The sequence below is a fragment of the Pleurodeles waltl genome, chromosome 12 (assembly GCF_031143425.1).
Source record: "Pleurodeles waltl isolate 20211129_DDA chromosome 12, aPleWal1.hap1.20221129, whole genome shotgun sequence".
Taxonomy (NCBI): Eukaryota; Metazoa; Chordata; class Amphibia; order Caudata; family Salamandridae; genus Pleurodeles; species Pleurodeles waltl.
This window is the reverse complement of record NC_090451.1, coordinates 639,035,562-639,053,325: the sequence shown is the minus strand read 5'-3', so window position 1 is coordinate 639,053,325 and position 17,764 is coordinate 639,035,562. Positions and strand designations below refer to the sequence as shown.

General features: G+C 44.6%; 1 protein-coding gene across 2 annotated transcripts in view; it reads right to left on the bottom strand.

Moving 5' to 3' along the window:
• GATAD2B (GATA zinc finger domain containing 2B) overlaps window positions 1–16,907 on the bottom strand; it is a 269,461-nt gene extending 252,554 nt beyond the window's left edge. For both annotated transcript variants that reach the window (XM_069218181.1, XM_069218183.1), the window contains exon 1: window positions 16,708–16,907. The gene's annotated coding sequence lies outside the window, so the exon portion shown is untranslated. The remainder of the gene's footprint in view (window positions 1–16,707) is intronic.
• Between the last annotated feature and the right edge of the window lie 857 nt (window positions 16,908–17,764).

Here is a 17,764-nt window from a genome sequence, read left to right as displayed (position 1 = left end):
GTACTACTGCCTATTGCTGTTTGACATGCGCCTGTACGAGCATGGCCATTTCCTATGGGAGTGCTTCTCCTACTGTGCGCTTCCCTTGTCAGTTGCCTGCACACGCCCTCCGGCACCGCTGGGACGGGCCCATGTCCATGTTTTTCTCCCTTTGAATTGTGAAGGGTGTTGGTTCCATATCAGAGTCGTAGGCTTTCAGGCTGGTTGGGGTTCTAGTCCACTCTTATTTGACCATGCGTGAAGCAGGGGAGGAACATGTTTAGGAGGATGCCTTTCTGCCCTTTGATAAACAATTTTGTGAAGTTATTGGCGCCTCGATTTAGCAGGCGGTCTCCGTGGCCAAAGCTCATTTGAAGAAAAAGACTGAACAGCTGACTAAGACGTCCAGGGCCGCAAGGCAAGCCTCCATGTGCCCAGCTGCCCAGAACGTTGATTTGGATGCTTTTGAGCGCCTGAAGAGAGCCTTTCGGCAAGCTGCGCTGCATCAGGGACATTAATGCCTCTCACACCATCCCCTCGGCGGATGATGACTCGCAAGGTGATTAAGACGGGGACCCAGGTCCTTCTAGGCCATGACATCTATCCATCCTCTGATGAATCCTCTACTTCCAAAGGTTCTGCACCCACTGCAGATTACTTAGTGGCGGGCATGCTAGATCCAGATGAGCTGATCCACCCTAGGTCTTCCCTGTGGTCCCCTAGTGAGAATGTGGCTAAGTACATCACAGGTAGACTGCACAAACCTCTAAACCAAGAGGTTAGGGCCCTCTTGCGCAGTGAAAGCCTGCGCCTCTTCATGGAAGGCAAGGTGGCTTGCACCCACGAGATAGATGATCGCATGGTCACCTTCTTAGAGAAGTACATTAGAGACCCCAACAATAGCATTGACCACTCTTGGCAGTCTTGTCAGGACAAGCTTTTGGACCTGACAGAGCCGATCACCAAAATTTTGGATATGGCTGAGGAAGCCAAGTGGTCAGGTGAACTTATACTCCTGAAGTCCTTTCCGAGTGGGCCCAGAGAGTTATGAATTTTGTTGGGCAAAGCAAATTGGTCTACAGAGAGAGTTCACTCTTAATCAAGGTGGATCCTAAGCTGGGGGATCTGGTGGGTTCTGAGGCTGGCATCTTGGCTGAAGGGGGTTTGTTTGGAGACCCTTTCATTAAAGAGTTGGGCCTGTTTGCGGCACGTTCAGTTAATTGGATAAGGCCCAGGCATCTATCAAAAAGATTTTCTCCTCTAAGATTATTGACGGGGCTGGGCGTGAAAAGGGGCACTCGTCTGGCTGTTTTAACTCCAATGCCTTTCATTAATGCCAAGGCTCCCGACAGGGACAATGCCACGACGCCACAAGATTCTGCTATTTTTATCCCTTTAGACTATTCCAATGGTTCCGTGGTGGCAGAGGAACTGGTTGTTGGTATCTGCCCAGTAAGGACACTCCAGTCTTCCCTGGTAAAGGTAGGGGGATGATTAGCTCAATTTGTGTAGAAATGGACAGAGATCACGTCGGATACGTGGGTTCTGCGCTCGATCCAGGGTTTTCATCATGAGTTTGTGGAGACTCCAGTTCAGGGGTGTCCTCCCCATCCTTTGTCTGTTTCAGGAGGCCTGCCGGACCTCGTAAGTCAGGAGGTGGAAGAACTCTTGGACAAAGGGGCAATCGTTCCTTCAGAGCTTCATCCTTTAGGTTTTATCAGCAACATTTTCATTGTGGACAAGAGGGACAGGGGTCAGCGTCCCGTCCTCAACCTCAGGGAGGTCAACCAGTGGTTGATTTATCAGCACCTCAAAACAGAGGGCATGCATCTTCGGAGAGATCTTCTGTACCTGGAGATTGAGTAGTCGACTTGGATCTGAAGGATGCGTATCTCACGGTGCCTATCTTCTCTCCACACTGCCAGTTTTTGCAATTCATCTGGGACAATCAAGTGTTCGAGCTTTGGCGGTTGCACCCCAGACTTTTCTCTGCCCCTTGGTGATTTACCAAGGTGATCAAGCCTGTGGTGACCTTCCTCTGCACCAGAGATATTCGGTTGACAGTGTACCTCAACAACATTCTCTTGATGGACCATTGTCCTTGTGCGCTCTCCTCTCACCTCCAGGTGGCGGTGGATTTACTGGAGCATCTGGAATTTGTAATCAACGAAAGCAAGTCTCTGTTGGTTCCAGCTCCGTGAACAACGTTTTTGGGGTTTGTGAAAGACTCCCGCAAATTGACTCAGCGTTCCAGGCAGGATAATGGCAGGGATTCATCAAAAGATCAAGAAAACAATGTCCAACTCACAGGCATCTCTCAGGCAGTTGGCCCGTCTGGTGGGGCTCTTAGCATCTTCCATACCGGCGATTTGCCCAGGACCCCTCCATTTCAGCGCACTGCAACGCTTGAAGATGCAGTATCTTCGGAAGGGTTCAGCGTATTCGACAAAGGTTCTGATTTCAGAGGAAGTCAGGGTCGAAATGCAGTGGTGGCTGGATCACATGGAAGCCTAGAACGGGAGAGACATTTTCAGCTCCACTACGGATTTGGTGATGCTAGCAGACTGGGAGCCACCTGCAGTAGGTGTCAACATGAGGAAAGTGGTCATCCGAAGAGCAACATCTTCACTTCAACTGCCTAGAGCTCCTAGAAGGATCCTTGGCGAATCATTGTTTGATGCAGGACAAGGTGAGCTGCTCTGTGTTACTGAAGATGGGAAACATTTTGTCAGTTCCGTATGTGATTTGCCTGGGGAGGTCCAAGATCCAAGATGCTGGCAGACCTGGTGAAGTGATTCTGGGCTTACTGTCTGGATCGGAACATTTCAGTGACAGCGGAATACCTTCTGGGGATGTCCAACAAGACTTCCGATTGGCACTCCTGCCATCTTCAGGATCTCCGCGCTTGGCAGCTGCATCCAGAGGTGTTCCAGATCCTCAACAAGCATTAGGGACTCTTCTCAGTGGATCTCTTTGGGTCACGTCTCGACCAACACTTGAACCGGCTCTACAGTTGGAGACCGGATCCCTTGAAGGATGTTTTCCTCCAAGATTGGAGCAGGGAGGAGGGATATGCGTTTCCCCCGTATGTGATGTTGATGCAAGTGGCGAAGCAGGTCCGACGTCAACTGACGAGTAATGTGGTAATCACACCGATTTGGAGATCGCATGGCTGGTTTCCAGTGATGATGGAATTTTTAGGATTTTACAATAAGTCTACCCCTCATAAAGGATATTATGTGGGATCCATTGGGGAACCCTTATCGATAGGGTCTGAAGGAGAAACTGCAAAAATAAGCAGACTTTCGGAAGAAGCTCAGTACCTCTTGTCCAAAGCTTGTGCGGAGGGCACCAGTAAGAGATATCAGTCTGCCTGGAGCAGATGGGTGCGTTGGTGTGTGCAGAGGGATGTTGATCTTGTTGCATCCAGAGCTGTTCTTGTTGTGAACTTTTATCCTCTGCGGTGAGCGATGGCGTGGCTTACAGATCAGTAAATTCTTTCAGTTTGGCTATATCAGCAAGCTGCCTGCCTGTTTGGGCTTTCCAGTGGGGGGAACATACTCTGATAAGGAAATTGATGAGGTGAATGATGTTAACGGTTCCTCCGTATTCCAAGTATTCCTCTCTATGGGACGTTAATGCAGTCCTTCACCGGTTTCAGTCGAGGCCAGGTAACAAATAGCTGTCCAGAACGCTAAGTTGATGTGTTTGCATTCATTCAAGCAAGTTTCGGAAGTCAGAGCCCTGGATATTACTGGTAGGTCACTTACCCCTGAAGGGGGTCACTTTTTGTAATACAAGACGAATAAAATGTAATAAGAGAGTGGTTTCCTATCCTAGGATTGTTGATAACCCAAAGTTACATGTGGTTAAATGCTTACAATCTTATGAAACCTTAACGGAAGAGCTTCGTCCAGCAGGTGAACGACAACTCTTGATAGCCTTACGTAAACTATTTAAGGCAGTGTCATCGCCACCCGTAGCCCGTTGGGGCTAAAACGGTTATGCAGGAAGCAGGGATTAATATATCTGTGTTTGGTGCTCATTCAGCAAGGGGGGCTATGGCCTCTAAAGCTTTTTATTTGGGGGGCTGTCTCAAAGACATAGTGAATGCAGCGGACTGGTCTTCAGAGTCCACCTTTGAAACCTTCTATTTTAAACCGGTGGTGAATAAGTTTAGAACGAGCATAATTCTCGCCCCCCAGTCCTGACACAGAAAGTATGATTTCCTACCTTTCAAAAGGAACGTTTCAATTTTATTAAGGACTCAGAAGCAAAGATAATTCCCGCACAATCACAGGTGCTTTCCCTCCCGAGATGGATTGGAGTGGGACAATTCTGGAGTTCTATTATGGATGAATATAATTCTGTTACGAAATTGAAGTTTGTTTGCTGTAAGAGGATACGTTGTATTGATCAGGTATGACTTTTAATTATTTTTCCCAGTACTGTTTTCATTATGTAGAATTTGTAATGGAATATATTTTACATATTTGTTTTTGTGGTCTGTTTAGGAAATTATGTCAATAAGCAGGAGTGAGACGCAGTTCGGAGAATATTCAAGGATGGACGGTGTTTTCGCACAAAAAAAAGAGGGGCATAAACAGTGTCCATGGACTATATCCAACAAGCTGAGCATTGATTGGTTTTGATTTCCGTGAGGATTTCATGGGAAAGGGAGTTTGTATTATGGCTGCTGTGTAATAAACAGTGAAGTAAGATGAGCATAATGCTTGCCTACGAGCCCTTAATAGAACAGAAAATTTGTGTTGCGAAAGCTAGGAAATTTTACATTCTGGCATAGATTGGACAAAACATGCTGCATCCACACCTACCTCACAAACTATGGAAAGCATGCCGGTTTCCATGAACGAAAAAATCATAATTACCAAATAGGATTTTTCGATTCAATATACAGTTCATTAAGGTGAATTTAAACACTTAAAATAGAAGGCAAATCCATATAATGTGAATCTCGGAAATGGTAGGAATGAACGTAGCACGCCATCTGTTTGATGGCCTACAACCTTGGACTTTGTGGAACTTCAAGCAAAAGTTAACCTGCAAAACTCTTGAGTTCTATAATTTTTTTAAACAAATAGTCAGTATAATTATAAAGGACAAATTAACAAACTTTCGAGATATCTAAGATTTTTCCTTACAATACACAAGTGAGGTATTGTAGCCCAACAAAACACTTAAATATAAAAACTCCAGAATATCAAAACTACTAGCAAAAAAAAAAGTGGAACAGAGCCCACTCACAGCTGAAATGTACATTCAATACAGACACACAACAGCCTCATATCTGTGATTTTCCCTTTTAAAGTCAACATAACAGCCACCAAAAGAAAATCAAGGTTTGTGATCTTAAAAGACACATTGGACAGTTCATAAATTTGGACTCAGGAATCCATTGTCTTGGTGGCACTGTAAGACTCAAAGTCATGTGTTTCTGACATTTTTCAGATTTAAATTCTTAAACATTACTCTGGACCAAGGCGTAGTCTGTCACATTCAATTGATTCTGTCCCGTAATAAGCATGACTCAATCACCTCATTTGATAAATGTATGACTTATATAATAAAATGGCTGAAAATTAATTCCCTAAAATTAAATGGTACAAAACGGAATTTCTTGGTTGCTCCCCGCTTAAGATTCAACATTCATTACCTGATAATCTCTGGCCACTCACTATTGAAACTGAACTGTGTGCGTCTGAAGCAGTTCATAATCTTGGGGTCATTTTTTAATTCTCATTTTACACTTGAGAAACATGTAAATAAAGTTGCTAGTGTCTGTTTTGCCCTGCTGCGGGACTTAAGAAAACTGCTCTTGTTCCTACCTACATCTGCTAAACCATTAACTGTCCAAAGTACAAAACTCAGTAGGATGGATTATTGCACTGCCATCCTCCTGGAAGCCCCTGATTTCTTGACAAAGCAACTCTAAAGAGTCCAATCGGCTGCGGCGAAGTTGGCACTGAACAGGTCCCGAAGATCATCCACCTCCAATGCCCATAATGAACTGCCTTGGCTCCCGGTTAAACAGAGGATCCAGTTTAAAGCTATGTGCATAGTCTTCAGAGCTCTTCATGAGAAAAGGTCCAGGCCTGCACCAGAATAGACTATTAAGATATGTTCAGAGGAGAGCTTTACACTCCGCTTCTGCTAACCTTCTACAGGTACCTAGATTCCGCAGAGCATGCCTATGTGGCCGTTCTTTTTCTGTTACAGAAGCACATATGGGGAATGTGCTCCCAACGACTTTAAGAGGTCATGTTGAGCTGCTGAGATTTAGGACAGCTGTGAAAACATGGATCTTCCCATAATTAATAATGTCCACCCTTGGCCTAGCATGTTTACTTTTCTATATGAAACAGTTTGCTGCAGGGCCAGGATACCAGTTTTCTTGGTCACATTGCACTTTACAAATGTTTTATACAATTTACTGGAAGCTGGATTTAAAAAAAAAAAAAGACACTGCTCTAGGGACCAGATTTAATCACTTGTGGATGATTATGGACCAGACAAGACAAATTCCAACAAAGAGTGCAACCATCATAAACTTTTGCAGGGGTTATTCATATGAGAATAATGTACAGCCGCTCTTATCTACATCCAAGTTCATATGCAAGATACTAACACCATATTAGTAAGATTGTCTCCAACCTTTTTATTTTCGCTGACCAATTTACTGATTATCTTCTCGCAGGCCAGTTAACTGTTGAGTTAAGTCCTGGGCTGATGCCTAAATGATCCTGGCATTGTTCCATATGATTAATGGTTTTGGCATACCAAAAACAGGTTATTTCCTATAGATATCCCTTCACACCTTCTCTGAGACTTATCTATGCAAATTCTTATATGGCTAACTCTGTGCCTGTTTCTCTAATACAATGCAATTTTGCTTTTGTGTCAAGTGAAATGTATAAATAATGTGCTAATGTAGTGCATATAGATGTATGTAAAATAGTAAACAGAAATGTATCCTCTAAAAAAAAAAAATAGTAGTAGAATAAAAAACACTTAAGGCCTGATCCTAGACACACAAACCTTCAAGAGGGTCGGATCATAGGAGAGGAGAAGCCACCTATCACCTCATCCAAGAATCGAACACCAGTATGGCCTCAGCTCTGGGGAAGGTGAGAACTCATCCATAAATTTGTAATACTGGAAAAGAAAACCTTCTCAAGAACTCATCAAAGGAGTAAGTTGGAACCGTATCCTTGCCATGATCTCAGAAAGAAATAAGAACTGATGCAGGTCTTAGCAGAAAAAAAAGAGGTAAGAAACAGCCCAGTTTTGGATTAGTGAATGGTGGGAGGATGTTGTGACCCAAAAAACTGCTTCCAGAAGGAGAGAAGAAGCCAACCAAACTAAGGTGAAGGAGGTAAGAACTCACCCAAGACCTGATCACAGAATGCAATAACAAACAGGAACTGGTCACAACAGGAGACAACCCAACAAGACTTCCTTAACTGTGTTGAGAAAGCAAACATTATCTTAACACTGGAGGAGGCCGGAAACCAACTTAGGCCCTATCACAGAATGAGTCAAGAATCCACTGCAGAAATATATTACGGTAACTGAGACCCAGTCTATAATCTGCCTGATCTTAAAATGTGAGAATCATCCCTGAAAATGATTAAAAATAGACAAACACCGAAACTGAGTCCAAAAAAATGAAAAATCCATCTGGGTCCCTATGACAGAGGTCAAAATCCCCAGCAGAGCAAGTCAGGAAAAGCACCAAGAACCTGCCCTAGATTTGATCATTAAAAGGGTGAACAAAGGTTTCCTAATGCAAACTGAATGAAATTGTTTCCCATAGTTTACCAGCTTCACGCATTTTGCAATAAATGCAAAATGTTTTTTAAAAAGTGACAAATTAAATGATACAGAATTTTTTACTTGAGGGAAAGGAATTATCAGGTGAAAACACTCTGATGAAAGTTTCCTCATTTTGCCTACAGCTACAATGTCTGCAAAACTTTGCAATCACACAAACAGCTACGTTGGTAAACTTTATAGGTGAAACGTTATTGTCTCCAAGCAATGATTTCACAATTCAATACACAGTCAAGACCTGATCAGACAAGGGGTTCAAACAACGAGCTGATTAAAGGAGGGGAAAACTCATCTAGGACTTTGTCACAGAACCAACAAAAAGCATGAATGTATAAAAATAAGAACTCACTAAAGTACTGACCTCAGGAGTAGGATGGAATCCATCTGGGATCTGATCACCTCCCAGCCCTTGATCACAGAAGGTGAGGCTCATCCAGAATAAATCAATGAGCAGAGAATATATCCAGAAACAGTCAAGTCACAAGAGAAGGTAACAAGCATCTGCAATGCAATAGGTCTCGCATTTGTAAGAGTTATAGAGATATTGGCGTTGTAAATGACAATGTCTTTTACTTATGTGTTTTGGTTTGGAGTGTAGTGGATGTATGCCAGGTGCCACATCAACCCTCCCAGGCCTGACACTGCAGGAGAGAGGACGCAACAAGGCTGCCATCTTGAGAGTGTTTTTGCCTTATTCCTACAGGCTGGCAGTGGTACCCTACAGAGGCAACACTTTTTAGTGTGTTTATCTAAACTTTTATAGCATCAAACAAGCCACAAAGATGCACCTTTGTGGCATTTAACCCGGAGAATGAGGGAGTCGAAAGAGTTTGGAGCAAAGGAAAGGGGGCAGCCATATTTTTCTGTGTGTAAAACTTTTAAAGGAACTATTCCTGTACATTGGACATGCCAGCATAACTTTTAAAAACATTGACTGCATACAAAGAGAACAACAGAAGAGGCAGCTTAACTGCCTATGAATAATAGCAATTTTGTTAAGAATAGCACCTGCTTTGCAGCGATATAAAATGGCAAAACCTGTACTACTAAGTGCTATAGAAGAAAAAAAATAAGTTATTTCCAGACTGCCCCAACATGCACCAGGCAAACAACCTTAGTGGAGAGGATAAGGGCCAGAACTGCTGACCTTTGAGCTGGGGAACACAGTTCAAGTCTTGTCGCCAGCTCAACATCCTGTGATTCTGGGCAAATCATGTAATCTCCCCTTGCTACCAAAAAAGAACGTGTTCTTGAGTAATATAACCGGTGCTCATGCAAAGTGCTGTAATACCCTTGTATTGAGTTTGCGCTCACTGAACTCTATTTGAGAAAGCCCAATTTACATCCAAGGGCTAGATGTTTTTGCTATTAAGCTTGAGGCCGTGAAGTGCATGGGTCTGGAGTCACAACTCCTTTTCCACCATTTTGGAGACAACATGTTTCGCCATCTTATTGCCTAGAACTAACCTATGTGCTTGGTTGGTGACCCTCCGGAGGTTATCAAGAGCACGTGCCATCGCCTAGTGTTAAGCTCTACTCAAGTCAGTTGGTTAATGCACCCACTGCAGAGGTCTTGGTAGAACAAGAATGTCCCAGATTACAATCCTGACATAGGTTTTTCACCACTTCATCACCGTAAGGTCGAGGCAAATTAATTATAGCGATTTTGTTAACAATGGCACCTGCTTTGCAGCACTAAGAAATGGCAGAACCTGTATTACCGAGCGCTATATAAAAAATAAAAAATAAAAAAAAGAGTTGTTCCCAGACTGCCCCAACATGCACCAGACAAAGAACCCTAGGGGAGAGGATGTGGCATAAGGGCCACGGCTGCTGACTTTTGAGCTGGGGAACACAGCTCGAGTTTCTGCACTGGCTCAACATCCTGTGATTCTGGGCAAATCACTTAATCTCCCCTTGCTACCAAAAATGAATGTGTTCTTGTGTAATGCAACCGGTGTTCATGTAAAGCGTTGCAATACCTTTGCATTGAGGTTAAGCTGCATAAAACGGCAAAATATAAATAAATAAAGCACCCCAGTACCTTTGTGTCGAGTTCTCGCTACTTAAAATTGCAAAAATATAAATAAATAAAAAAGACCCCACAGACATCGCAAAGAAACAGCATAATGCCTGAAACCAAGGAAGACAAAGAAACAACATACGCCATGAGCTAAGCAGGAGACCAAAAAAATATATATATATATATATAGTGCACTGACACAAAGCTATCTGGCCGGTCATGCAATAATCCATGTAACAGGGTCAGTCTCCAAGGTGGTGACAAAACAGCCTCAAAGTGGGACAAACGTAAAGCACTTACCAACGACATCAAGGATTTTTGAAAGGCAGGCCCACGAACGACTGAAAATGTTTGGCATGAGATAGGCGTGGTTAAAGGCCACAGAACAGATTACGACATGTCGAAAAGCAGCGCGTGCGCACTGCTATGCTCAACCTAAAAACCCACCCTGGCACTAATTACAAAAGGAGGTAGAGTTAACCCCCGAGGTTGTTTAAGAAAGGAAATCTTAGACAAAAAGGGATACTGGGCAGAGACGACCATTACAGGAACACATTACAATAGGAGTTCTAAAAATACAAGCACCTGACTGAAGAAGAAAGTGAGAATGTTCAAGAATATGTTAAAAATTAGAGGGGACACCAGGTTTCACACAGAATTTATGCCAAGGACAAAATCTTGAAGGGTATGAACATGAGCGTGAGCTTATCAAGATCACAGAAGAAAGTGAGAAACCACAGGGTACTTGATCAGTGAAGATGGCAAAAAACTTGGGGTGCGATCACATGGACTGGAAGATTTTTGTATCTGTTTTCTAATTTGGATTTATCAAGGCCTTGATTGTGCCACCTTTTGAATATAACAGACTCAATACAGACCAGCGCTCTATTTATGTGAAGTTTTGTGATATTCACAAGTTTGGTTTAGGCGGAGCATGTTATGAATGAGCACTGATAAGACCAGCTTTTTGATAACAGGACACATGGCATATGCTAGCGCTTTCTATATGCCAGCAATGGCATAATCAGAGTGGATGTTATCAGAGTTTATGCAATGAGAACCATGTCATATTTTGTGACCTCACCGCACGGCAGAAAAAAAGGGACGCGTGGCTGTGTTTTTATTTTATTTATTTTTTTGTTTTTATAGGGTAAGCAAACGTCAGAACCATCTGGTCCTAGGGACGAGTAAAACCTGCTAAGATTCTGTGATAATTCAGATCTACTTTAGGGCTCTTTCGCTGTAACAGGTGTTTACATATCTTCTCCTTGGCAATCACCAAAGCAACCCCGCACCATTCACCGCATCAACCAATGCTTCAGACTCGCAGGCACCTCTGCACAGTGCATCCTCGGTGTACAGGACTTCAAGAAGGGCAGCAAGTCAACTCCGAGGACTCCAGTCGGTTACACAGGCCGTACGATCCCGGCGCCCATCTACCCTACAGCCACTGGCCTGCGATACAGCGCCTTCAGCTGGAAGAATCAGCTCTGCTGCGGTCACCATTGGTGACCAGTGTCATTCACTGGCGGTACACTGCGAACCCACCCTATCGCCAGGCAACGACCAAGGTTTCGGACCACGGGTACCCCGCATCCTTCCATGTAAAGGGAAGGCAGCAGCCGTGTATCTGGTTCCTACCGAGTGGCAGGAGAACGATGCGGGCATTATCACCGATTACCCCCGAAGGGCGACAGTGAAAACGAGGGTCACGGAGACTAACAACAACCCCCCCCCCCTCCAAATCCCCCAACACACACACCACACTATATGGAAGTCAACAAAAAGCAAAGTGACTGCGACCGAGAGGTGATCCCTAATACTCCAAGCGCCCGCTGGTGGAGTCCTCTTGCAATAGGTAACGCTGTTGAAAGAAGAGAGGATCTCCACATGAGGAGTAACGCTCCTCTCGGACACCTTTAGAGAGACCTCCAGGAAGTCCGGCCCGCCAAGAAGGATGTGGAAAGGCGGACACCAACCAGCGCTAATCAACCGGGGACTACCGTCGAGGCCGAGCCTTCTTCAGCCGCCGGGGCAATCACACAGTCGGGGAGCCAGGGCTCAGTCAGCACCCCTGAACTTTACAGTGCGTGCCCAGACCGAGCTACACACGGGCGCTTAATTTTAAACGTTAGTTTTCTGCTTTTCTTAATCAAATAATGAAAACCGTAGAGCTCGAGAGTCACAGAGCGGGCAAGGCGCATACATGCTTCAATGAGCAGGATGCAGCGAGGGGCCGGCACCCCCAGCCGGAAACAAAGGCTGAACCGTTAGGAGCCTGGCTCACCCGCAGGGCGCCGTGAGGTGGGCAGGTGAGGGGCAACTGCAGGCAGTACAGCGAGGAGTGAATGCAATACCAGGCGCAGAGGGGAGTGAGGAGACGTCTGAGCTCGGGAGGGGGCAGACGGGAGTGCGGGGTTGTCTGCGATAGACGAGGAGGAGGGGGTGTTAAACATGGGAGGTTTCGAGATAATATGAACTGAATTCGGGGTAGGGAGGTGTCTGAGTTGGGGAGGGGCTAGGAATGGGGTGGGCGGTGGTGAGGCGAGACATGAGAGGGTTGCCTGACCCAGGAGGATCACGAAAAAGGTACTGAGATGTAATGTGGAAAGGCGGGAGCGAGCAGGTGTCTGAGCTGCGAGGCGGGCGGGGTTCGCACGTAGAAGAGGAGGGAGGTGGTGTGGACTGAAGTGAGGGGGATGTCTGACCTAGTCACGTAGAAAGGAGTAGAGACATGAGGAGATAGGTGCCTGAGCCGAAGGACATAAAACACTGACTGCGGGGTACTGTGGCCACTGGATGCCTCAGCTGCGAGGAGGAAGTGGTTTACACCTAGAGCGGAAGCGAGGTGGTATGTGGATTGACATGAGGGGATGTCTGGCCTAGTCAGTGGTTGAAGTGCATAAAAAGTACGAGTACTGTGATAGTGAGTGTAATGTGGGAGGGGTCAGTGAGTCTGCGGCAATGCCAGACACGCAGCTAAAAAGAACATAGTGATTTGCAATTATTTCGCTGGCCTTTCACCATCTAGTAAATATAAATAAAGCACCGTGATTATGCAAGTGGTTATTTTAAAACTATATTACAAGATGGGATGTTGAAAAATGTGAAAAGAGATTTAGAGTTAGCGTTTAAGATAAAGGCAAGTGCCTTTAATAAAAATATATTTACAAGAACATGCAATCAGACTGTACCAAGTGCAAACCTTTTTCATAAGTTTCGATTGGAAATACATCTTTGTCACCATGAAGCTTAAAAAAATTCCCATCAATTAAAGCAACATACTGATCCCAAACAGCCTATACATTAGCTGACTAACCAACTGCGAACATTTACATTTTGTTTGACTTGACAAGCAACTTGGCAAGGCTTGTTTCTTCTTTCACGTTCTGCCTCTCCCTGGCTTCACAGTACAAGAGAACTCATCCCTTTCAGCCCGAGGTACCCGAAGGTCATCATTAACCATCTAGTTAACAAAATTAACAGGGAACTGTTCTTGTGTACTCAAAAACGATTGGGGTTGTTGTTTCCATTAGATCCCACCCACTTCCATCACAGGGCCCAGTCACCGAAAAGGGCCTTCAAGGTGGTGTGGTGAGCCATGAGGGGGAGAGGGGAGCACAAGTTGAGGGGCATCACAAGCTTATATCCGTTTACAGGTTTTCTGTTACTCTGATACCTTCACAATATGACACATTTAACATGACTTTACTCTGCATTTAAGAAAACTTTTCTACATCCTACCTAGAGTCTGAAGAAGCAAGTGTAGGGTAGGACCTGTGCCACTGAACAAGTGAGTGTACTATGTACAAATATATGGTGGAGCAGACAGGGTGAAAATTAAAGATAGGAGATGTGGAGCAGTTTACAAATAATGATGTAGAAAGAAGACTAGTATGCTGATCCAAAAATAAAATACTGAGTGATGGAAAGGGGAGAATCTGTGTTGAGCTTAAATAGGCTGTGGGCAAATGCTCAGAAGGATAGATGGAAAAACACACAAATGTTGGGCTGATGGCAGAGAAACAATTATGTAGACATTTTGGGATGGAGAGGTGAAGCAATGGCCGTATGGCGAAAGAGGAAGGAGCAAGAAGCCATTGAGCTGCTGATGGCAAACAGGCATTTTGAGGCAATGGGCAGAACTTGAGCCTTGGGAAAATGTTGAACTGGCATTCGCAAGAGAATGTCATGAGGCGTGAGAGGTTGCTGGGCTAGAGACAGATAAGATGCGGCACATGGAGGATGTTGGAAAGACACTGTGAGGGAGCAATCCGTGGATGATGAGCTGGCAATGCAAAGATGATGTGAAGAGGCATTGGTTGGATATTGAGACAGTGATGAAGCAAAGAAAATATGTATGGCCCATGCAAAGGGACGCAAACTCATGTTGACCAGGGCACGCGATGATAAAACAAAACTGGGGCAATAATCATAGGCTCATGAAAAGGAACAGTGGGGTCAAGAGAATGTGCAAAGGTTTTCAAAAGAGAAAAGAAGTTGGATAAATACAGCAAAAATTCCTGTGATCAGAGTTATGATAAAACAATAAACATAGCTAATTAGCAAATGAGGAAAGAGAGAGACTGTCTATACTGGATATAAAAAGAACCTACGTAATGCCTTATAAGAAGTCAACAATGGAAACAGTGTACAAAGGAACTGGGTAACAAGGATGTGTGCTAAGAACAATTAAATCGAGGACTGTAGGAAAGAAAAGTGTTCAGTGCATCACTCGATGACAGAATGAGCATGATGGGGCATACAGTACTTAAAGTCATGCTGATAAAATAATGACAGCACCTTGGATAGTTCGGCACATTAAACAAGGTAGTGTAACCAGAGAGATTAGAATTGAGTAGACGGTGAAATGATATGAAGATCCTCAAATAATACAGCAATGAAGCAGATACACACAGTGATACATAATATCTTGGATGGTAGAGCAGTAAGAGAAGTGTTTATTGAAGACATGGTGCATGAGGTAATGTGACTTGTGATGAAGACAAAATCTGTTAAAAATTAAATGGAGAGGAAGGAAAGTGTGGATATAATTGTTAGTTCTACAATAAAGATAAGTTTACCTAAGCTGTGACAATATTTGCAAGACAACGAAAGGAGGATAGCGCTGACAAACTTCATCATGAAGGAGAGTAATTATTCCAAAAAAATTGCAATGATGCATACTTCGGGCGATAAAGGGGTGATCTTGAGAAGAATGGTAACATTGAAGATTGCATTTGTTACAAAGAACCATGCACACTGAAAGCCAAAATGGTTGGGACAGACTGACTGTTGACGGATTGGGACCGAGGAGGAGATATGCTAGCAGGGCTGAAAACACAGACTGAAACAGAGAGTGAAAAGGATCAGCAGCATAGGGAAGGTGTAGCAGGTGTTCTTGCCAAAAGAATACAAATATTAAAAAATATGGGGCGTGATAAAATGATTGTGAAAATGTTATTTCAGAGGGTAACTTGTGAATCCATAGCAATGAGGATACAATGATAAATAACTGAGGTAACTATAGTGAGTGGGTAATAGTAAGGTGAAAATGGAAGGAATTCAGGATATACTGGTGAAATCAACCGGGTAACAGAGTGAAATAAAGATATTTTGGAGCTTGATGAGGTTTAAGAAGAGTAAACAAAATACTATGATTGACGGACGTAAGAATACCAGAGTTGATGGGGTACTTATGGGGCTACATTAAGGACTACTGACTAGGTGCTAGAGGGCATGGCTCAACAACGTTAATCGTCAATTTAGGGACTACAAGGGCTGATTAAATACTAATATGTTTAGATGACAAAATCTGCATCTCGGATGAGATGCCGTCTAAGGGCTAGACATAATACTGTAGCTAGACAGACGAAGTGCAAGAAATACTAGATACGGTATATTAAAGTCTAGACATGGAGCAGGATACCTAAATGAGATAACGGGAGAGTAGTTTAGACGGGTTCGGTAAATTTTTGAAAGGATAGCAAGTGTGTAGAAACGAACTGTGAGCAGAGTTGGAGCGTGTACGTTTTTAAGCAATACAGTGCTTCTGAAAATGGTAATTAATAAAAACATGATAACATTGTGATCCAATTAGATCGTGTGTGTATGGTACTTCTAAACAGCATACTTGATTAAGACAGGGACAGTACATTCACATGTTCTGACAATTGTGCTGTCGAGAGCAAGATGCTGGGGAGATAGGACGTTAAAGGACTACAGTGACGGTGGAAGGATGCTCTAGTGAGGGTGACCCTCCTGTAAAATGGAAACACTGTAGTGAGGGTGGTGTTTTAGTGAATAATTCCGACTACAGCTTTAAGATCCGCTTGACGGCGCAATCCTCATTACAGCTTCAACAAGCATGGTGGGAACGAAGGATAGTGGCGAGGATGAGGGTGATGAAGTGACGTTGTGAGGTAGAGGATGATGATGGTGAATGTACGATGCTGGTGATGAAGAGCTTGTCATGGAGAAGATATGAAGGTGAGGGTGATTCAGTAAAGATCATAAAGACTTTAGTGATAATGATGATGCCGCCGCAGTGAAGCTGAGGATGAAGAGCTGGTGTAAGAGTGTTGTGGTTATAGTGAAGATGGTGATGGTGAAAAGCTAAGTGGAGGGCTTAGACTGCAGCCAGGGAGGAAGACCAAGGAGATCTAAGGCTCAGAGTGATTTTGACGACGGGCTATAGTGATGAAGATGGGCAGAGGTGATGATGAAGAAAGGAGGAAGATGATGGTGAGCCGTAGTGATGATGAAGGACTGACGTGATGACGGTGGGTCCAAGCCCGCCCCAATGCCCCCGCAGGCCCCTCCTTCTCAAGGCCCCAACTCATCCCCGGCCTCACCTGGCTGCTGTCCCCGGGGAGGGTCCACCGGCCCCGGCCTGGCTCCGTGTCCGTAACGTGGAGGAGGATGTGGAAAGGGGCGGTGCACGGGATACAGGGGCGGCGTGGGGAAGCCGGGCTCAGACACTGCGGTACAGACAGCAGCCGGCAACCAGCAGCACCGGCAGCGGCGGCACACAAACAATGACGCTGATTGGGCAAGTGCCAAAGTCTCAGGTCCCGCCCTGCGCCGTGGTCAGGAACCCCATTGGCTGAAGGGGGTGGTACAAAAGAGAGGCTGTGTGACTGATCCGATGTCCTGATTTGATACCATTATTGTCAAACTATCACAGGCGGTGCTGAACAACGTTACTCTAACCGATTGTTCGCATCGATTGGATTACAGTCTTGTCAATCCATTTGTAATGTGAGCGGTCTTTCTCACCACCGCCCACTAGATGACTGACAGCACCGGTGCCCTGTCAAACTGACGAGTCAGTCAGTCGGTCCGCACCTCCCACGACCCTATTACGAGTGTAGGCATAATTCAGAGAACCAATAAATGCAAGAGTTTTTCTTTCGTACAGGATGCATTAGAAGATTGGCAGTGGGAGTTTACGTCTACCAGGACGTCAGTAAGATGAGTGACAGAGATGTTATCCAATCAGAATTCGAGTCCGTGGGTTGTGCCTTTTGCCGGTCTGTTGAAAGACCGAGATTAAGCGAATGTAAAATGTCTGGCCTGGGAATCCCCGGGGGAGGCGGGGACCGTAGGTCCGTGACGGGTCCGAGGGAGGCTCGGTGTGTATAAAGCAACATGGCGCCCCGACCCTCTCGACATTTTCCTTCACACCAGATCACCCTACTGTATATTTAGGTAGCATAATTTTAATGGTCTTCAAGTTTATAATTAAAACAAGTCGGTAGCACTCGAGGCCTTTTTTGAGGTAAAAATGCGCGCATTGCAGCCACTCCTACAAAATGACCACTCACTCGATACTTTTCTTCTCGTACACTTTATTAGGCTACAATTACAGTCTGGCTCAAAGTAGCAGCTGCGCCTTTTAAAATCATTTTT